This window comes from Chlorocebus sabaeus, chromosome X, assembly GCF_047675955.1.
Source record: "Chlorocebus sabaeus isolate Y175 chromosome X, mChlSab1.0.hap1, whole genome shotgun sequence".
Lineage (NCBI taxonomy): Eukaryota > Metazoa > Chordata > Mammalia > Primates > Cercopithecidae > Chlorocebus > Chlorocebus sabaeus.
This window is the reverse complement of record NC_132933.1, coordinates 63,599,404-63,623,543: the sequence shown is the minus strand read 5'-3', so window position 1 is coordinate 63,623,543 and position 24,140 is coordinate 63,599,404. Positions and strand designations below refer to the sequence as shown.

The window sequence follows — 24,140 nt, the reverse complement described above, 5'->3', positions numbered from 1 at the left end:
TGGAAGCTGTTACCTTTGCCATATAAATAATTGAGTCTTTGCTTTGAAACACTGCAGATTCAAGGAAAGAAAAAAAAAAAAAAAGCTATTAAAAATCAGGGCATGAACAATAGTTACATCTCCTTTAATCATTTTGAACTTTCTTCCTTCTTTCTTCTTGACATTGCATCCATTATCTCTTGTTGCCCCTTTCCCTATTTTCTGCTTCTGTCACATTTTCTTTACAAAGGTTTATAATAAAAGTTGCTTATTGCTACTTAGTCAGCATTATTTTTCTTTGCACAATAAAAATATTCTGAAGGTAAATTTTGAAACTTGACATTTGTCAGTAATCCTCCTGCTAGGGAAAGACCAAAATTGCTTTTTCATTTTATTTTATAAAAAAGAAAAGTACCTTCTCTATTTAAATTATCTTGTGCAGCAGGATTCAGGTCATTTTTCTACAAAAGAAAACTACAAAACAACTTATGTTACCTACCTATAATCCACAGCACAAAGTCCAGATTTTGTTCTTTGCTATGTAAGCCCTCTGAAATAATGTCAAAATCTGACTTTTTTTTTTTTCCTTTTCTTTAAATGTTACCTCCCTCGTACCTCATCCAATGGCTACCAATATTTTTTTTTCCTTTCTTCTGAAAAAGTCATTCTCATTAGTGCCATGCTCTTTACACATGCTATTTCTTTGCCTGGGAAGCCTTTCATCAACTTTTAATACAGTGCAATCTAATTCTTATCCTTCAGCCCAACTAAATTCCATTTCCTTTGAGATGCTTCCTTCATTTCTTCAAAGACTGAACATATATGTTGCCACAGAACTTTTGCAAACCTGTATTATAGAGCTTAACATATTGTAGTTATTTGTAGACGTATTTGTCTTTTTCAGATTGAGCTACCAGAGAGAACGGGTGACATTCTAGTCATTTATATATTTCTTGAATCAGGCACTCATCAGCATGATTAAAAGGTAGTAGTTTCTTAGTTAATATCTGACAGCAGAAGTAGTGAATAAATAAGTAATTTAATGAAATCTTATGACTGACACTATGGTAGACACTAGGTTCCCTGTGCTTCTCTTGTAGTACACTTTCTTATTTTCTTGTCAGGCAGCATTCTTATTAAACTGAGAAGATAATCTAAAATGGCCTATAAATCCTTTCCAGAAGATCAAATAAATATTCCTCTGTAAGGCCTAGGTGAAATTTATGAGGCTACAAGAATGGTGAAATGAGATCAGTCAGTCAAGTGTGGAGGAAAGTAATTAGGGCTGGAAAAGAGTGAAACCATTAGAATAGAGAAGACTGGATTAGGGAATATTAATATTCTAGAAAATAACAAGCTTGTGACAGGAATACTATATCACAGTCAAGAGAAAACAAAAGTATAGATAAAGACTGAATTTATCATAGCCCAAGGAGCAGGAACTGACTTTTAATCAACAGTATTTATTGAGTCCCTACTATGTGTGCCAAAATAAAAATTTAAGTACTGGGTAACAGATAAAGAAATGATTATGAAAGCTGGCAAACAGGAAGTGAGAGATGAAACTTAAGATTTAATTTTATTTGCACACTGACTTTGTAGTTTCCCCAATGTCATTTTGTCTGATCTGAGTTGTGGGAAGATATCCGGTTATTTGTAGTTACAGGTATTCCGGTGTTCCTGCTGAGAGTCATTTCCTGTGCTGGATTTATTATCACAGGGACCAGATTTATAGAAAAATGAACATTTATTGTTACTAAATGGAGTTGGTCATGGAGTGGAAACTAACAGTATGTTCACCTGTAAGTTTTAAGTGCTGTGCCAAGAAAGGCTCTTTGGAGGACATTGCCATAATCTACCGTTTACATTTGTGCATTTAGTTTCTGGGAAATATTTTTTAAACCTACCCTTGGAGCTATACAGAACCATAGAGGCTATTTCAGTTCCCCTATCAACTGTGAAATGGAGATCTACATCCAAAATTTAACCTGAGCTGCTTAGAATCCTAGTGCATGCAATTGTGAGCTCTAAAACAACGTGGTTATATCCTGCTTTGGGAAATCTAGTATTCAAGTAGCTAAATTTAGAGTTTTTGCCATTATAGAAGAAGTGTTAACTGTGCAAAATCATTTGCTAATGAGTATCAAGCTTTCTGGGAATGTTTATATGATCTGTAACATTAAACATACTACACACAATTTTCAGGGTGCTACGTATATTTGCCCAAAATGGATTATCTGTAATATCTACACTAACTTAACTACCATTTATTTTCTGATATCAGAAAATTTCAGATTTAACTTTTAATCAGGCTTTTTTTCTATGAGGAAGGTTGAGCTGAAGGATAAATGAAACATAATTGTTATATTATGTGATACGTATCGGACAATGTACCTTTGAGTTACTAGCACTCGCATGGGAGCAATGAAGCTGAAAACATTTTAGGGAAAATTCAAATAGGTGGCATAGCTGGTATGTTTGGAGCTGATAAAGAGGTTGATGAAGAAGAGCTAGGAAGTACATAATGAAAGTCAAACCTGAGTTGAAGAAACAGAGATTTATGCTCTCAGAACTTATTGGAGGACTAACAACCTTGCTCACAGGGGTACACCTTCAGTGCTATTGAAGGCACATACTTGGGACTTAACATCTGATAGTTAAGAAAGATAATTTGATAATAAGAAGTTTTAAAAAGTCGGCCTTTTAAGCTCCTATTTTTAATGGTTCCTGGACAGAAAACCATTGTTATTTTTTTCCCCTCTGGATATGTAGAAGTTAACGGGAAAGTTGTTTGAACAACAGTATGCTGCACCTTGAATCAATTTTAGGAACATTCTTTCGTGGCATATATTCACTTGATCACAAAAGGCATTCATGCAGATAAACAAAAAGCACAAAAAAGAAAATTAGATGACTGCCAATGTACCTCAGACATAAATTACTGTCATTAAGAATTATTGTAAAAAGAGATCACACATTGTGTAGTTAAATACTTAATTCTTCTTGTAGCCTGAGATACCAGTTTATATTCTTTCCTTTTAGCATAGAACTTAATTTGGTAGTTTCTTCTGGGTCCTAGGAATAAAGAATGCACTGATGTTCATTGATGCTCACCACTAAATTTTAAAGCAGACTATTACTTAAAAGCATTTGACTAATTCTCAAATGCAAGTAAAATTACTTTGGTTCTTTTTGTAATGGAAAGTGAAATGTTATATTATTTGATTAAAGAAAAAAAAATGTGGTAAGAAAACACTTCTACAGCAATGAGGCAGAGTTTTCAATAAGATTATTAATATTGTGACTCAAGGACATTACTAAAAAGTTAAAAATAAGATTATGAATAAAATAAGCATGCTAGAATCAAATCTGAAATAATCGTTAAATGTCATGATTCATGTTATGCAAAGTCCTGCAGTCCAGGATAGTTAAAACTTTTGCTCTTGTCTGTGAACATTACTCAACATCAGATTTAGAGCAACAGGTTTTGTTTTTGATTTTATGCTTTGTTTTCCACTTCTACCATGGAAAATGTTTAAATCTTTGGATGCTTTCTCATGTTTTTCTAATACTAAATTTTTAGAAAATAGTGAATTATGACTTTTACTCCAAAGTATAGAAGGAATACTTGCCTTAGGAAAAAATAGTTTTGCTTTATCAGGAATGCCTTCTGAGGAGTTTTTACATGTCCCCTAAGAAATTGCACCTATATCCCTCTGCTTAATTTCTGAACAAATTGAAAAATAAAGACATTGCTATTCAAGAACCAAGATATCGCCTCATAGATGGTAAAATCAAAAGTGATGGGTGCAGCTTAGTATGAAATCCAAAATTGCTACCTACTGAATGCCAGAGGTAGAGGGTCTTAGCCAGGAGAAGGCGGTATTGAACCAGTACCCACCTGATATGTGTTGATGAAGGGAACACTCTGGAAGAGTAACGTAATTCCACACAGGGAAAAAAAAAATGAAGCTAAGTTATTCTTCTCAGTTTTACCAATTAGTGAAATCATCCTCCATTATCTGGGGGTAGAATGAGTAAAGAAGCAAGCCAATGCCAGAACTGTGTTTGGAAAAAATGTGGGGAGAGATTAGCAAAGTAATAAAAATATTTGATAGAAGAGTAGTATCATGCAATATTTGGCAGAAATGAAGTTTTCTAAGAGATTTATAATACATTTGATACACACTCAGAAGCTGAGAATTATTTAGGCTCACTGGTAGAAAATTAGGAAAAAAATTACATCAAGGTCACCAGATTATAAATAAGAAAAGAAAACAGTAATAAAATATAAATAAGAAGATAAAACAATTAATTGGAAAGTTTCCAAGCTTAAAGTAAATTTGGTTGAAGTTAATAAATTGATATTACTCAGCCGGGCGCAGTGGCTCACGCCTGTAGTCCCAGCACTTTGGGAGGCCGAGGCTGGTGGATCATGAGGTCAGGAGATTGAGACCATTCTGGCTAACACAGTGAAACCCCGTCTCTACTAAAAATACAAAAAATTAGCCGGGTGTGGTGGTGTGCGCCTGAGAGCCGAGCTCACTGTACTCCAGCCTGGGAGACAGGAAGACTCCGTCTCAAAAAAAAGAATAGTAAATAAATAAATAAATTGATATTACTCAAAGGACGTCTACAATAGTGAATCGTAAGTCTCATCCATACTGCTCCTATTTCATATAGGAAAAAAATTATATAAAAAGAATTAGAAAAGAATTTTAAAAAATTGATCAAAATAGTACCAATACAATGACATAAGAATAAAAGTAAAGCCTTACAGAATCAACAAAAAATGTTAATATAAAAATAAAAATATTAGAAATTGAGAAACATAACCAATTCAAAGAGATCCTGATGACAAATACAATGGAAACTTCTGAAATTAGTGGAAAGTTCAACCACTTACGTGCAATATACTCCGTAAGAATTTTAAAACATTGCCAGGTTTTTCATGGTAGCCAGACTTCTTATTAAATATAGAAATTGAATTGTAAATAACGTAATTTTTGTTGAACTGCTTTGCTTTGGGATATGACATTGTACTAACCATTCATTAAATAATTAAGAGGTACCTAGTCATATAAAAAAACAAAATCTATTAAATTATGCATCATTTTCTTATAAATATGGGAGAAAAACCTGGATTTTTGGACCAAATTCTGAGTAACTTAATTAACTCTCATAATGCACCTCAATATTTTGAGGAGCATTGTATAGAATACATAATTATCGAATACATTGTCAGCCCACCTAACAAAAATCAATAATTGCTAAACAAGAAAAATCTCAATTCACACAATTAGGAGAAGATGAAAATGTCTAATATTAACAAAATAAAATATTATACACATTTTACAAACCCCAAATATATATGAGGTTTTTCCTCTATACTTATTAATAACTAATTAGTTACTTCCAGTGCAAGTGGATTTTTGTTGCTTTTTATAAAGAAAAGTATCGCATATATGAGTATATCATTTCTCAATTGTAGAGAAGCAAGTCTGTACCTTACCGATTGTGAGAAATCATTGACATTATAGATTTCAATTTAAAAATATTAATAAACTCTATTTTTGAGAAGTTTTTAGGTTTACAGAAAAATTGAGAGAAAAATAGAGAGTTGCAATACACTCCATGTTACCCTCTACTCAGACCCCCAGCCATTAGCAATTTATCTTGTTATTAACATATTTAGCTTTTGTGATACATTGGTTATAATGGATGCGCTAATATTGATACATTATAATTAAACTCCATAGTGACATCAGAGTTCACTCTTTGTATATAGTATGTGTTTTGACAAATGTTTAATGACATGTATCTACTCTTAGAGTATCACACACAATAGTTTTACTGCCCTAAAACTTCCCTGTGTTCCATCTATTCATCCTTTTCTAACTCCACTGAAAGCCCTTGAAAACTGCAGATCCTTCACTATCTCCATAGTTTGGCCATTCCGACCCAGAAAGTCATGTGGCTAAAATCAAGCACTACACAGCATTTTCAGTTTCTTTCACTTAATATGTATTTGAGATTCCTTTTTGTGTTTTCATGGCTTGATAGCCCATTTCTTTTCATCATTAAATAATATTTTACTATATGGATATACAACACTGTGTTTATCCGTTCACTTAGTGAAGGACATATTGGTTACTTCCAGGTTTTGGAAATTATGAAAAAGATTATTACAAACATTTTTGCACAGATTTTTGTGGGGATGTCAGTTTTCAACATATTTGGGTAAATAGTTTTGAAAGAAACTATGACATTGTCTTCCAAAGTACCTGTATCATTTTGCATTAGTGTCAGCAATGCAAAGTACTTCTTGTTACTCCACCTGTTTGCCAGCATTTGGTGTGATTGGAGTTTTTTCTTTTCTTTTTTTTTTTTTTTCCGCCATTCTAACAGATATGTATTAGTATCTTGTTGTTTTAATTTGCAGCTCACTAATAGCATATGTTGCTGAACACCTTTTCATAGGTTTATTTGCCATTTATGTGTCTTCTTTGGGCAGGTGCCTGTCACATGTTTTGTTAATTTGTTAATTAGGTCATTTGTGTTCTTATTGTTAAGTTCAAATAGTTTATTATGTATATTTGAATACCAGTCCTTTATCAGGTAAGTCCTTTGAAAAGATTTTCTCCCACTCTGTGGCTTATTTTTTCATTCTCTTGTATTTTTCAGAGCAGAAGTTTTTAATTTAAATAAAGCTCAACTATATATGTTTTTATTTTATGGATTTTGCTTTTGGTGTTGTAGCTAAGAAGTCATTGCCAAATCCAAGATCACCTAGATTTTCTCCTATGTTATCTTCTAAAAGTGTAATAGTTTTGTTCTATATGTAGGTTTAGGGTCCACTAAAGTTAATGTTTATGAAAGATGTAAGATCTGTGTCTAGATTTATTTTGTTTTGTTTTGCATGTGAATGTTTGTTTCAACACTACTTTTTTAAAGTCTATACTTTCTCTACTGAAGCACATTCACGTGTTTTTGTTACAGGTCAGTTGACTATATTTGTATAATCTATTTCAGAGCTCTCTATTCTATCCTATTTATCTGTATGTCTATTATTTTTACCAATGCTACACAGTCTTGATTATTCTAACTTTGTAATCAGTCCTGAAGTCAGGCAAAGTAAGTTCTCTGATTTTTTCTTCTCCTTCAGTGTACTGTTGGCTCTTCTGGGTCTTTTGCCTTTCCACATATAATTTAGAATCAGTTTGTCAATATCCACAAAATAACTGGCTGGGGATTTTTATAAATGACATGCTTAAGTTTTCCCGTTTTTTAAAATTATTATTTTGTGCTCTTCAACCCCCACATTCCGATTAGCAGAAATGTGACCAACAGATCAAGAAGAAAATATAAAGAAAATTATCATTTTCAGAACATTTGAATGGTGATGTCTAAATTTCTACTTTGCTATACAGGTCTTGATGAATTATAGCAGAGTTGATCAAATATCATAATACTTCTTAGGAAAGAGGATGTACTTTGGTATTTATATGTGTGTTTAAAAATGTCACAATGAAAATATAAATGCAGTATATATCTTTGGTGGACAAAAATCAATAAGCCACTTTGAGAGTCTTGATTGGCAGAAAATATCATATCAAAAATCACATCAAGATAGAATTTATTTTCTATTAGAAAGGCTCTTATTCAGTCAGTGCTATCTGATTCTGCTTTATTTTTCCATTATGGTGGATTAATCCTGAAATTCTTCCTTAATTCTAATGAAATCTCATGTTACATTTTATGTAAATATTCAGGCACATATATATATAATATATATATGAAATTATCATATTTCATTGTAATACCTGTTTTTGTCATTTTGGCTGTGTTTATCTAAATATAATTATATTTTATTTTTACTAATCTTTGGAGTGTGTGTGTATGTGTGTGTGTGTCCTTCAGTTAGGTTCTTGTCAATCCCTACATGTATTATTTTGTTTCTGTTTCCTATTTTTCAATAACTATATGTTAATTATAACATTAACAATTACACTTAAAATGGATGACGTTTCAATCAAACACAGCTTGTTGCTTCTGTGCATCGACAGAATTTTGAACTTCAACATTGTTTCTGACAAAAAAAAAAAACTAGCTCTTTTCACGTAATGTAAATTCAGTTGATAAAATAACATGCAGGTTTGATTCTTGCTTGCACAGAGAAAAGATTTGTTAAGATTGACAAAAAGAAAACTTGACCATTGTTATCTGGCATTTTAAAATTAATAACCAATCTTGTCTTACTTTTATTCAGTCTAACCTTTATTTCATATTAATTAAAATGAAGCAAAACAAAACATAATTATAAATGCAGAGATATTGCTGAATGAAATTGTCTCTGAAAATAGATCATCACTGAAATTGGGAGAAGAAACAAAGATCATAGATAGTAAGAAGAAAGGAACAATTGATAATTTATAGACGGATGACACCATTGATATTATCTTAAATATAAAAATTATTGGCGGGCGTGGTGGCTCACACCTGTAATCCCAGCACTTTGGGAGGATGAGGCGGGTGGATCACATGAGGTCGGGTGTTCAAGACCAGCCCGACCAACATGGAGAAACCCCGTCTCTGCTGAAAATACAAAATTAGCCAGGTGTTTTGTCATATGCCTGTAGTCCCATCTACTCAGGAGGCTGAGGCAGGAGAATTGCTTGAACCCGGGAGGTGGAGGTATGCCATTGCACTCCAGCTTGGGCAACAAGAGTGAAACTCTGTCTCAAAATAAATAAATAAATAAATAAATAAATAAATAAATAAATTATTTGCACATCTGCATCTGATTCTAGGAAAGTATATATATGTTCAATCAACGTTGGTATATATACATATATATAATATTTTGAAAGAACATAATTATTTCTCAAAATATTTTTGTTGTTCTTTTGACATGTATGATTCTTTTTTAGAAGGTGAAAGCTCAACATTTTGTAGAATTTAATGTATTATATCTCCACAAAGATTTATAATTTTCAAAGCAATGAATTAGTAAACAATAAAGCAACAACTTCTAACGCATATTTTTCTACATTTGAATGGATGGATGATTGTAAGCATTGTCTTCTCAAGTACTTAGAAAACAGCTCTGCATTGGAGTCTCATTTTCTCATCATGTACTTTAAAAATAGAGAACATATAGTACATGGTACCTAAGATATGGTGAAACAATTTGAAATAGTCAAAAATCCCTTCATTGTTTAGAGACAAATCAAGTGTCTCATGACATTTCATTTAAGAAACGTCTCTGATTTTGACTCTACTAATTATGTGCCTCAGGTTAACTTCATACATTTTCTGTAATTTAAGGGTAACATTTCTAATAAGACTTCCACTGAGTTGATATTATTAAATAAGAAACAAAATATTAAGTTATTGTTAAAGGTGTGTTTTATTTTGTTTTGTTTTGTTTTGTTTTGAGACCAGAGTCTTGCTCGGTCACCCAGGCTAGAGTTCTGTGGCGTGATCTCGGCTCACTGCAACCACGCCCAGCTAATTTTTGTATTTTTAGTAGAGATGGAGTTTCTCCATGTTGGCCAGGCTGGTCTTGAACTCCTGGCATCAAGGGTCCACCTGACTTGGCTTCCCAAAATGCTGGAATTACAGATGTGAACCACCATGTCTGACCAAAGGTGTGGTTTTCCTTAAACGTGTTTTTTAATGGATCAGAGGAGAAGCCAGGTAAGGACACTATTTTGTACTTGTTCTGACTTTCTTTAATCTGAGCAAACTATTTCCATACTCTAGTTGAATCAGTATACATCAAGTGAATGGTCAAAAATATCATCAATTCATGTTAATGATACAATTGTGTCCCATGAGGTTTGTTGTTTTTAGTTTTATGTTTGCTTCTTTTTCTGGGCTTCAAGTTTATGCTTTCTATGCATTTTAGTAAAAGTCATTGTGTGACCAAGAGAAGCATAAATATTGCTGTCCAAACTGGTCACGCTTCTCCTTCATTTGCAAGTATTCAAAGATGTATAACTTGGTACCCAAAAACTCTCTCAAAGCTCACATATCTAAAGTTTCTAGTCTATTAGTGTTCTTAAAGAATTAAAAAGTTATCATTTATTAGAATATTAGAAATTTTATTACAGATAAATTTATGCCATTATATAATGCATCCTGCCTAAGTTATTTGAGTAGCCAATAACAATAGAAGGAATATAAACAAGTAATCCAGAATGTCCCTTGAATTTAGCATTACATATACAAAATGTTTAGTTTACAATTTTGCCAATATATTTCAGCTCATAGACATATTATAACATGTTTTATATATATAATGTAAATTAAGAAAACATGTATTTACTTTATTATGGCTCATTCTCAGAAAATAAAAGTAAGTAAGTCTCTTGGGATCCAAATTGAAAGTTGAGGGTTTCAAAAATGGTGTTATTTTGCTGAGAAATGAAATATAATTAAGCAATCTTTTTTTTTTTTTTTTTTTTAAACGGCGTCTCACTCTGTAGCCCAGGCTGGAGTGCAGTGGTGCCATCTCAGCTCACTGCAAGCTCCACCTCCCGGGTTCACGCCATTCTCCTGCCTCAACCTCCCACGTAACTGAGACTACAGGCCACGCCTGGCTAATTTTTTTTTTGTATTTTTAGTAGAAACAATGTTTCACTGTGTTAGCCAGGATGGTCTCTATCTCCTGAATTCATGATCCGCCCACCTCGGCCTCCCAAAGTGCTGGGATTACAGGCATGAGTCACCGCACCTGGCCTAAACAATCATTTTTAAAGAAATGTAAGGCCTGTATTTGAGTAGGAGAACCAAGTCTCCTCCTACATCATGAGCCTAACTCTGAGTGACCAGACACAGAAGTCTACTGCTGAAAGTTGTATGATCACAGAGAGAGACTCCTACAGAATTAACACAACTATTCATGATCCTTTGAAAGTTGAGGGTGAAGCAAGAATATTGACAAAACTCTCCAGCACTCTAGGATTCACACTAAGCAAGAGGTAGCAGCAGACTCACTGCTGGAGGAATCTGAAGTTTGTGGTACAATGAAAGTAACCATAGCAACAACAAAATCCAAACTGAGCTCAATTCCAGATGTGGTTGAACCAACTTCCTTCTCTTCCCCTAACCACCTCACAACCTGTATGAAATAAACACTAAAGCCTTGACAGATGAATACACTTAATTTTCCATTTGGTTGTTTTAAAGGTGTACTTGTCACTGCAGGAAGATATAACACTCACTTAAAAGCATAACATTTAATGTTCAGATTTATGTTAAGCAGGCCTCCAATTTTACTTTTGCTCTGTGTGTATTCTTGCACATATTATGTGCAACTCTAGAACTCAGAAAACTATGTGGCACCTGGCACCAACAGCTAGCATGAAATTGAAATGCTATAGATGGACATCTATGTTGTCTCTGCCTCTGTTACCACAGATTACTTCTCTGTTAATTTTTTTTTTTCCCTAATTGAACGAGCTAATTCATAGCTCTTTGTCCTCCTGGAAGAAGTTTCTTTTTAAATATTTCCCCCAGGCATAGAGTTACTCAATCATAAGAATCCTCAGTTGCACTAAATACTGTGATAATGACTTCCAAAATGGCCACAGCAGTTTTAATTCTCAAAGACTATATATTAAGGGTTGCTGTTCCCCCAACCTCCACCAACATTTAAGATTAGTTGACTTCTATTTAGCTTCTAGGAATTCTAATGCAGCACATGTGTTGCTTTACATTTCACCATTTCAATTACTGGTGATGTTTACCATCGTTTCACATAATTGTTGGTCATTTGTGTGACCCCTCCATTCACTCAATACTAAGTGACCATTTTCTGCCAAGCTTTTCACTAGGCACCTAGTGATCAAACAGTGAACGATTTGTTCATATTGCTTGCCTGTTTTTTGTGTTATTGGGTTTTCTTTTGCACCTTCCGTCTTTTTGTGATGGATTTGGGAGAATTATCTGCATGTATTAGATATTAATGTTTTGTTGGTCATCAACACTGCAAAGCTTATCTCAATTTCTATCTGTTACCTGTTTATTTGATTTTCTTCTTTGAATAGAAATGGAATCCTCATTTTTAAATAGCACACAAGATAATTCCAATGCAGATGGTCCTTTACAATAGCTGGAGAACTCTTGGTTCTGGATTTTTTCTCATTTATCTATGCTTTAGAAAGCATACCTATGAAAGTAATATATTTAGATGGTAGTGACAAAAGTTTGTTTTCTAGTTGAAGAGAGCAGTATCTTTCTAGAACAGCTAATGCAGAGGATTCTGCGCCAGGAAATACTATTCTATTCAATTAAATTTCCTTATATTAATATATTGAAACAAGAGCATGTCATAACCAGTGTAATGAATGTTGTGTCTTTTTTAAAACCTCTAATGTAATTATATTGCCTTTAGCATCTGAAAATGTGTTACTATTCTAAATCAAATGATTCCACCATCATTTTCATTTTCATTAGTTTTAATTCTTTTTATAATCAGTGGATCTTCTGAAAGATGTTATAGCCTAATATCAGAAACCAGATAGAGTACGACTCTCAAAGTGTTATCAGAGCACCTCATATCTTCAAATAATTTTGGGTTTTATTTGAGCACTATTATTCTTTTTGGCTAAAGTTTTATGTGAATACTAAAGCATAAATACCTTTTTTGATACTTATTTCAGTTTTGAAGACCAACTTATGTTTTCCTATGAGAAATATTTTCCATCTATTATGTTATGCTTTCTAGGCCTAATCTATTTGAAGAAAATATAATAATTAGGCAGAAAAGAAATATTGTCAAGTGTTCTTCAACTTAATTTTTGTTATAATTATAATTTGACATTAAAGTGTAAAATCTCTCTTGCTTCTCTTGAAGGTAAGTCCCCATAATTTCTTTTCTATGATATGTATGTAGGCAATGCCTTAAAACAATATTGCAACGGTGTTCAAAAATCAATTTGAACTCCAAAAAGGCAGTTGAATTTTGTCAAACAACTTCTCTTTGTAGCTATTTAATGCTAAGTGGTAAGTTTAACAGATGTGTTTACTCTTTTCCATTTGTTTTGGTAAGGTTTATGCACAAACGATATTTACTTTTGCAGTTGTTTGTTTATGCCCTAGCTAAAGCTTCTTCAAGGTACAATAAGGAGACACTTTCACTACAAGATATCCTAGATTAATCTCTATTACTACCAGCTTGCCTTTAGCCTGAATGTTTCTTAGGACAAACATTAACAGCAGCAGCATTTGGAGATCCCCCTAACAACAGGGATCCATCTAGACAAAAATACTTGGCTAATAAGCATATGGAACAAGTTTTTGTACAACCGAGGTCATTGTACTGTAAATCTGTTGAGATACATGAGCAGGGATAACTAAACATAGGAATACTTAATTTTTTTTTTTTTTTTTTTTTTTGTAGTGTATCAGTTAGGTTTTTTCTGTGTAACAATGTACTCCAATGCTATATGGCTTAAAATAACAACAATTTTAATTAATTATTGTGCTAGTTGAAAAAGTAAGCCGGGCGCGGTGGCTCAAGCCTGTAATCCCAGCACTTTGGGAGGCCGAGATGGGCGGATCACGAGGTCAGGAGATCGAGACCATCCTGGCTAACACGGTGAAACCCCGTCTCTACTAAAAACACAAAAAACTAGCCGGGCGAAGTGGCAGGCGCCTGTAGTCCCCGCTACTCGGGAGGCTGAGGCAGGAGAATGGCGGGAACCCGGGAGGCGGAGCTTGCAGTGAGCTGAGATCCGGCCACTGCACTCCAGCCCGGGCGACAGAGCAAGACTCCGTCTCAAAAAAAAAAAAAAAAAAAAGAAAAAGTAAACTATTCTCGGTTGGTTCCATGTGGGTTCATCCTCGGCATCATGGCCAGCTCTTGAGTTGACTGGAGGCTGGATGGTTTAGGAAACTCTGAGCTGGAACAGTATATCTTTGCTCTATGTTGTCTCTCATCCTCTAGCAGCCTTATTCACAGGCTTGTTCACAAGGAAACTGGGAAAGCTTTCAGGGAACAAATAGAAACCTAGGAAACTTAAAGTTCAGGCTCAGAAGTGGTACATAGTTACTTATCTTGCATTTGATTGGTCAAAACAAGTCACAATGCAGGTTTAGAGTCAAAAGAAGGGAAGATAGATTATACCTCTTGATGGGAGAAACTATAAAATAAAAAAGACAAAGAACAACATAACTAGGAATATAGCTTGCCGAGGAGGTGAAGCATATCTACAATAAGAATTGCAAAACACTGCTGAAGGAAATCTGATATGACACAAACAAATGGAAAAATAGTACATGCTCATGAATAGAAAGCATCAATATTGCTTAAATGGCCATATCACCCAAAGCAATTTACAGATCCGTGTTATTCCTGTCCAAGAACCAACATCATCCTTCACAGTATTGGAAAAATCTGTGGTAAACTTCATATGGAACCCCTTCCCCCCCAAAAAAAAGTGCAAATAGCCAAAGCAGTGCTAAGGACAAAGAACAAAGACAGAAGAATCACACTACCAAACTTCAAACTCTGCTACAAGGCTACAATAACCAAAACATCATGGTACTGATACAACATATAGACGCATAGACCAATGGAACAGGTTATAGAACCCAGAAATTAAACTATTCATCTACCAACCACCTGATCTTCAGCAAATTTGGCAGTAACGCATGATGGACAGAAGGCTCCACATTCAATAAATGGTGCTGGGATAACTGGCTAAATGGTGCTGGGATAACTGGCTAGTCTCATGCAGAAGATTGACTCTAAACCCTTTCCATTAACCATATGCAAAGATTAATTCCAGATGGATTAAAAAACTTAAATGTAAGACCTAAAACAAAACCCAAGAGAAAACCTAGGAAATACCATTCTGAATATCAATTTTGGCAAAGAATTTCTGATTTAGTCCTGAAAAGCAATTACAACAAAAACAAAATTTGACAAGTAGGACCTAATTAAACTAAAGAGGTTTTGCCCAACAAAGTAGACTATCAACAGATTAAACAGACAACCTAAACAATGGGAGAAAATATTCACAAACTATGCATCTAAGAAAGGTCTAATATTCAGAATCTATAAGAAACATATAATTCAGGAACAAAAAGAAATATCTTCATTAAAAATGGGCAGAAGACAAACAGACACTTCTCCAAATAAGACAGAATATGTGGTCAACAAACTTATGAAATAATGTTCATCATCACTAATCAGTAGAGAAATGCACACTAAAACCACAATGAGATCCTCACACGAGATAGAATGTCTATTATTATTTTCCTTCTTGTTAAGAGTACATAAAAACATTTTACATTATGACACAGTAACACAAAGCACACAGATTCATCCACACCCAGACACAAGTTTCACAAAACTTTTACTGCATTCATAACAGCATGCTTATTACTTTGATATTTTCTATATTGTTATTTCCAGTTGTATTTCAATTTTTACCTGTTATTTTAGGTTTGAGGCTACACATGAATGTTTGTTACATAAGTAAACACATGTCATGTGAGTTTGTTGTACACATTATTTCATCACCCAGATATTAAGCCCAGTACCCACTCATTGTCTTTCCTGCTCCTCTTTCTCCTTCCTCCCTACTTCCTCAAGTAGACCCCAGTGTCTGTTGTTTCCTTCTTTGTGCTGATAAGTTCTCAGAATGTCTATTATTAAAAAAATAAAGGCCAGGCACAGTGGCTCACGCCTGTAATCTCAGCACTTTGGAAGGCCGAGGTGGGTGGATCACCTGAGGTCCGAAGTTTGAGACCAGCCTGACCAACATCGAGAAACCCCATCTCTACTAAAAATACAAAATCAGCTGGGCATGGTGGCGCATGCCTATAATCCCAGCTGCTTGGGAGGCTGAGGCAGAAGAATTTCTTGAACCTGGGAGGCAGAGGTTGTGGTGAGCAGAGGTTACACCATTGCACTCCAGCCTGGGTAACCAGAGAGAAACTCCATCTCAAAAAAAAACAAAAAAAACAAAAAAAACAAAAAAAAAAAGAAGAAGAAGAAGAAGAAGAAGAAGAAGTAAAACAAACAAAAGAACAATCAATGCTGATAAGGTTTTAGAGAAAATAAACACTTATAAACTGATGGTAGAAATGTAAACTAGTTCATCCACTGTGGAAAGCAGTGAGGGGATTTCTCAAACAACTTAAAACAGAACTAACATTTGACCCACCAATCCCATTACTTGTTATATATCCAAAGAAAAATAGATCATTCTACCAAAGAGACACGTGCATTCATATATGTTAATCACAGCACTATTCACAATAGCAAAGACATGGAATCAACCTAGATATCTGTACTGATGGACTGATTAAAAAAATGTGGTACATATACAACGAGAAATATTACACAGCCATCAAAAAGAATAAAGTCATGTCCTTTGCAGCAACAGCATCTACCTGTAGACCATAATCCTAAATGAAGTAATGCAGAAACGTAAAACAAAATGCCCCTGCCTCAGTCTCCTGAGCAGCTGGGACTACAGGTATGCACCACCACACCTGGCTAATTTTTTGTATATTGATAGATACGGGGTTTCACCATCTTGGCCAGGATGGTCTCAATCTCCTGACCTCATGATCCACCTACCTTGGCCTCCCAAAGTGCTAGGATTATAGGCATGAGCCACTGTGCCGGGCCCACATTTCTTTTAAATAACCTTTTTGTGCTTCTCTCTGTCTCTTCTCCTTCTACAAATCCTGCAATGCAAATTTCAGCTCTCTTAATCCTGTCCCAAAGATCCTGTAGGCTTTCTTCATTCATTTTTACTTCTTTTTCTCTTTTTCCTTCTCTGTCAGGATGATTTGAAATGATCTGTCTTCAAATTTGCTTATCATTTCTTCTGCTTTGTTTAATCTGTTGCTGAAGCTCTCTATTGCATTTTAGTTGATTCATTGTGTTCTTCAGCACCAATATTTCCTTTTTGTTTTTATAATGTTTTATTTCTCTTTGTTCAGCATCTTGTTTTGTCGTTGTATTTTTTCCCTGATTTTTTTTAATTTTTTTTTGTTTGTTTCTTTTACATTTCTGAGCTTTAAACAATTTTTAGACTTCTTTGTCAGTCAATTTCTGGATCTCTAATACTTTTTTTTTTTTTTTTTTTTTTTGCCTGTTTGTTTATATCCTGAGACCTTGCTGAACTCACTTATTAATTCTACGAGTGTCTTTGAAGATTCTTTAATATTTTTATGTGGATAATTATGTCATCTATGAACAAGGACAATTTTATTTTTTCTTTTCCAATCTATATGCCTTTCATCTTTTTTGCTTTATTGTACTGACTAGAACTTGCAATACTATGTTGAATAAGAATGGTGAGTGCAGACGTCCTTGAATTGCTTCAAGTCTTAGGGAAAAAGCATTCAATATTTCATTGTTAAAATAATGTTAACTGTATGTTTCTAATAGATGTTCCTTATCAGGTTGAGAAAGCTCTCCTATTCTTCTGAGAATTATTATCTGATTGGGCGTTGAATTTCCTCAAATGCTTTTCTCACATCAATTGATATGCTCACCTAATTTTTCCTTAGCTTGTTAACATGGTGGGTTACATTGATTATTATTCTATTTGATAATATTTTGTTATGGACTTTTTTGTGCATATCCACGAGAGAGAGTTTTCTTTCTATGTACTATCTTTGTCTGGTTCTGGTATTAGGATAATGCTTGCTTCATAAAATGAATTAGAAAATATTCTGTAATGTTTCATTTTATGAAATAGATTATGGACAATTGATGTTAATTCTTCTTCAGAAATTTGATAGAATTCTCTAATGAAACCATCTTGGTCTGGAGGTTCTTTTGTGGGAGTATTTAAAATTACAAATTCAGTGTACTTAATATGATGGGGCTATTCAAATTATTTATTTTATATTGGGTGAGTTGTGACAGTTTGTTTTTTTGGGGGATGAATCAATATTTAGTTTGTCAAATTTACGTATATAGAGACCTTCGTAGTATTATTTTACTATACTTTTGCTGACTTCAGGACAAGTAGTGATATATATCTCCTCTTTGGATATTTAATTTGCATCCTCTCTTTTTTCTAACTTAAAGGTGTTGAATTTTAAATAATAAACCAAATCTGAACATAGTAGTGATGATGATGATGATAATGATGATGATATACTCCATCGATTACTGCCTTACTGAATTTTAACATATAGCCAATTCATATGCAATATTGTATTTAATTATAAATAGCAGACTTGAGAGTTTGACTATATTATCTATTTTCATATACTAATAATCCCACAACTAGTAAGTAGCAGAGCCTATATTTGAGCATAGATTACGCTGACTCCAGTCTACCATTAGTATATATTACAGAAGTTTTATTTGAATAGCCTGGGATACTTTGCAACTTTGTTTACAGAGAAAAATATCTCTATATATATTCATTCCAAATCTGTATTTAAAAATATGTATGGTCAGGCATGGTGGTTCATGCCTGTAATCCCAGCACTTTTGGAGGCCGAGGTGGGTGGATCACTTGAGACCAGGAGCTCATGTTGACCGGCCTGGCCAACATGGCAAAACCACATCTCTATGAAAAATACAAAAATTAGCCAGGTGTGGTGGTGCATGCCTATATGCCCAGCTATTAGGAAGGCTGAGGCACAAGAATTGCTTGAGCCCGGCAGGCCGAGGTTGCTGTGAGCCAAAGTCATGACACTGCACTCCAGCCTGGGCCACAGAGTGACTCCGTCTCAAAAAAAAAAAAAATTTTATATATATATATATATATATATATATATATATAGACACACACACACATATAAAAATGTGTGTTTTATTAATATTCATTTATAAATTAGAGAATTATGAAATCACATATGTGTTTCAAGGTTACTTGATGATATATGTCAGATTATTAATGATAATCTGATAAGATCAATTTATAAAATTGATCCACCATTATGATGTTTTACATAATAGAAGTAACCTTAATAAACTATTAAAAAGTTATGGTATTAGAGAAAAGTAAGTAATATCACTTACTAGAAACTATAAGGTTCAATGTGAAGGTAAGCTTTGGCATATTTGGATCAGAGCCATTCACAACCTAAAGGGGTTTTTTTGGTTACATTGACTATTTTAACACACAGGTATTTTAAGCTAGGAATGAAAAAAATATTAGTGAAAAGTTTTGTGTCCATTCACATTAAAATATAGTATTTTAAAATCTTGAGTTTTTTGAAATATAAATAATATTTAGTGTATTTTATTATAGTGTTATATATATTTTAACTCAGATTATACTCACTATACATGAAATATACTCTTTAGTTTTAATCGCTTAATATTATTTCTGATCATTTTACATGATGTTGCAAATTCTTTTTATATGTGGTTGTAAGTGACTGCATAACATCTCATCTAATTGATAACTTGTATGTATGTATTTTGCCTATTTTGGGGTACAGTTTATTTTTTTCCATTTTTGATTATCATAAACAATTTTGTGATAAAAATGTATGTGTGTGTTTATGATGTTTTCAGACAATTTTCAAATAATAGGTTCTTAGAAGTAAAATTACTAATCCAGGAATTATTTTGTTTTAAATCTCTTACTTGTTTAGGAAGGATATGGCTACTTTGAAGTGGAAACAAAGAAGAAACAATGAGTAACATTATCCACAGAAAATGAAAGATTCAATCATCAACATTAACATGTCATTTATCTTTTATTTTTTATTTACTTTATTTTTTTATACAGGATCTTGTTCTCTTGCCCAAGCTGGAGTGCAGTGTTGTGATCATAGTTCACTACAGCCTGGACCTCCCAGGCTCAATCCATCCTCCCACCTTAGCCTGAGTAGCTAGAGCCATGGTCTTTTGCCACTATACCTAGTTAATTTTTGATTATTTGTAGAGACGGAATCTCCGTATATTGCCCACGCTGGTCTTGAAATCCTGGCCTCAAGCAGTCCTCCTGCCTCAGAATCCCAAAGTGCTGGGATTACAGTTGTAGGCCACCGTGCCTGGCCAGTATCTTTGTTGAAGTCTTTGTAAAATCTTAACCAATTTTAATCTAATCTTAATCAGGTAAATATAAATTTCTTAAAATTGTTTTATTAAATTTTACCACCATCATTAACTCCCTTTATATACTTTATAGCTATGTTGAAATGTCCGTAAATGACCTGTTACAGGAAAAGAATATTGGCAATATATTTTTAAAAATCAGATATACACACATGCATTATACTATCATTGTAGTGTTTTCATTAATTTTTTTTAAGAATTGATGGTATTCAAGTGTAAATAATCTAACTATTTCTCTTGTACCAGATTAGGATTTTATGTCTAGTTTATATAACTATACTTTTATAGGTCTCTGAGACACTATGTATTTGACAGTAATCATAAATAACATGAGAATAAAGGAAATAGTCCATAATGTAACTACCAGTGATTTAATTTTTCTAATTAATCTGTGTATTAGGGTTCTCCAGAGGGACAGAACTAATAGGATATATGTGTATATGAAAGGGAGTTTATTAAGGAGAATTGGCTCACAGTATCATAAAGCGAATTCCTACAATAGACTGTCTGCAACCTGAGGAAGAAAGAAGCCAGCAGTGGCTCAGTCCGAGACCAAAAGCCTCAAAAGCGGGGAAGCCGACAGTGCAGTCTTCAGTCTGTGGTCGAAGGTCTGAGAGCCCCCGGCAAAACACTGATGTCAATCCAAGAGTCCAAAGGCCAAAGAACGTGGACTCTGACGTTCAAGAGCAGGAGGAATGGACGAAAGCATCCAGCACAGGAGACAGACGAAAGCCAGAAGACTCAGCAAGTCAGTTTATCCCACCTTCTTCCTCCAGCTTTGTTCTAGCTGCACTGGCAGCTGATTGGATGGTGCCCACCCACATTTTGCGTGGGGCTTCCTTTCCCAATTCACTGACTGCAATGTTAATCTCCTCAGGCAACACCTTTACAGACACAAGCAGAAACAATACTTTACCAGCTATCTAGGCATTCTTCAATCAAGTTGACACCTAATATTAACCATCACAATCTGCCTTATTGTTTGTAGTTTATGACGACTGCACTCGGCGAAGCTTTAATAGCTCTGTTGCATGTACTATCATCCATATGCAGGCTTGTACATCAACGACAGCTATTTCTCAATGAAAAAATAATAAGGGGTATACTTCAAGAAAGGTGAAGAAATATAATCAGTCACTCATTACAGTTTATGTTAAAAGCTATCAGAGTTTCCTGTCAGAAAAATGTGCTGTGCAGTTTGGTTTTATCGACATAGCAGATATCAGATATCAATCGGACCCGATGTTTGAGAGTGCCAGAAATCTTGAAGAAAATTCGAGACTTGTCTGCATTAGTGCTTTCTAAGGTACATAACTAAAGTACATAACTAAGATAGTCATTTCAAAGAAGGTTGTTAGAGAGTACTAGCAAAAAACACAAGTTTTAAAATAATTTATTAGATGGGTAAACTTAGACTAGGGCAAAAAAAATCCCTATAACGTGTCTTTTCCTCATTTAAAATGAGAAGATAATTTTTAATTTATGAGTTTGTGGTGAGAATTATGTAATTTAACATCAAGCACCTAGTAAACAGTAACTGTTGCCAGTATTACTAATTATTGGTGTCTTTAGTCATTAACATCTGAAATTCTGTTTTCTATAGTTCTAAAATCTTTTGTTACTCCCTTTTATGTTTTCTACAATACCTTTTTTCATTAGTCATCCTAATTGTTAAAAAGCTAAAATTACATCTCTAATGTCACAATAAATTTAGTTTATATTATTACAACGCATAAATGCATAAGTGACGTGTTTTGCCATAGTTTTATTGACCTTTTAACTTTCACCTTATTACATTACCTCTTGAAGTTAAACATTAGAAACTCAATAAACATCCAGTGGAAAAGCTATAGGTTGAGGTGGTTTTAGGACAGTCTTTATTTAGAAATGAGTATCTTTGGCCAAGAATATGTTTTAAAAAATGTGATACACTCTGGCATACGTCAACTAGATGCACTAAGTGAATATTTTGACATTAAAAGTAGATGTTGAATTTTACATTTATAAAGTTAGAATGTCCTACTGCTCATTGTGCAAGTAGATAACGATGGATGGAGATAACTTAGCCTCCTTTAAAAACTTGCAGCTATTTGACAAAAAGCCAGAGGAAGATGAGAATAGTGGGACAAGGAGTATAATAGCTATTCTCGTGGTGTATAAAATTGGCGTTTTTGGGGGAATATTATTCTTACAAATGGTGATTAAAATATTTTATGGTAATATAGTCGTCATTACATTAAAGGTCCACTTCTATGAAACATGTGCTTTGAAATTTTAAGCTCAACCTCAAATAACATTACATAAATACATGCCTGATGGACATTGCAGAGGCTGGAAAGCATCAAAATACAAAACATTTGGTTTATGCCTCTTGCAAAGTGAGCTCATTGACTTTTGAGTAAAGGTTTAAACAAACATTTAAAGATAATTGCAAGATGACAGAAATAAACTGCAAAGAACCCTTTCAATGATAGGTGATTATTTTAATTTGCTTTACTATTAGTACGATTCAGTTTAAGCATAGCATTATTAGTTAAGTATGACTGAATTCTTTAACTCAAGAAATTTTTTTTTCTCTTTTGGCAAGAGCTACCTTGCCATTTTATTACATCTTAGTTTGTGACTAACATTAATATATTATCCTCCAAATAATATCATTTCATAATCATTTCTTATCAGTGTCTAGCTGATAGGCCTAGGCCATAAGCTAAGGTGGGGAATTATTCTTCATCTGTCTCTCAAATTATTTGTCTCTGACATTATTTCTGGAGTTAATTATTATCATATAAGAAGCAATAACATAGTTAAGAAAGCTTTGTTGAATTTTCATATTTCAATCATGTATGTATATCTTACATATATATAGATTAATCTACTGTAGTGTACTATATATTTATAATGCTATATATACATAGTAAGATATCTTGCTATATATGCAGATATATAGTAAACAACTGTTTCAAATGCATTAGATTATACAATATATATTATGTGTATATATATACATTTTGATTATATATGTACACACATAAACACATACATATACGTATGCACACACATACAATGGAAGTTACATCCTTCTCTCCTGGAATGAAAGCACAAAATATTATTTTCAACTTGCCAACATTTTAAATTGGCACCATAAAACACTATTAAATAAATGTCACTTGTTGTTGTGGCTCATGCATGTAATCCCAGCCCTTTGAGAGGCCAAGGCGGAGAGATTCCTTGAAGGTGAAGAATTCAAGAACAGCCTGGGCAACATAGTGAGACTCCATCTCTACAAGAATAAAAAATAAGAGGTATGGTGGCATGCACCTGTAGTCCTAGCTACTCTGTAGGGCAAGAGAGGAAGATTGCTTGAGTCCAGGAGTTCATAGTTGCTGTGGGTTATGATTGTGCCACTGCACTCCAGCATGGGTGACAGTGAGATCCCATCTCTTAAAAGAAGAAAATTTTAAAAATGTAATAAATATTTCAGTTCTATATATTATAGTGGCTTAAGATAGCAAACATGAGGAAACAAAGTAAAAATAAAGAGAAATTATCAGCACAATCTTTTTGTTTCATCAGGGTTCCAGTATGGCCAACATTTTACAGATATGAAATCCCTAAGCCAGGCTGCTGTAGGTTGCACAATGAACAAAAAAGGGCAAGCAATGGTTGACATCACCAAGAAGAAAGAGATATTAGTATTATCTGACAGAAATTCTAAAGCAGCAATAATAAAAATGCTTCGATGAGCACTTACCAAAGTGTTTCGAACAAATGACAAAATACAAAGTTCCAGCAAAGAAATAGAATTTTTAAACTGAAAAATAGAAGATATAAGAACCAACAGATAAAATTTGTATAACTCTCCTATAGCTTGAATGTATTCCCCCAAAGTTAATGTTTTGAAAAGTTAATACCCAGTGAAATAGTGTCAAGAAGTGAGACCTTTAAGATGTAATTATATCGTGAGGGCTCTGCCTTCTTAAGTGTATCAATACCGTTGTCAATGGAGTGGGTTCATTACCATGAGAGTGGGTTTGGTATAAAAGTGAGTTTGGTTCCCTCTTGTTCTCTCTCATCCACGTGTGAGGTCTCTCCATGCGATACT

General features: G+C 33.8%; 1 long non-coding RNA gene across 2 annotated transcripts in view; it reads right to left on the bottom strand.

Annotated features, from left to right (window-relative positions):
• LOC103232304 (uncharacterized) overlaps positions 1 to 24,140 on the bottom strand; it is a 218,602-nt gene that overhangs the window by 78,370 nt on the left and 116,092 nt on the right. The window lies entirely within an intron of this gene.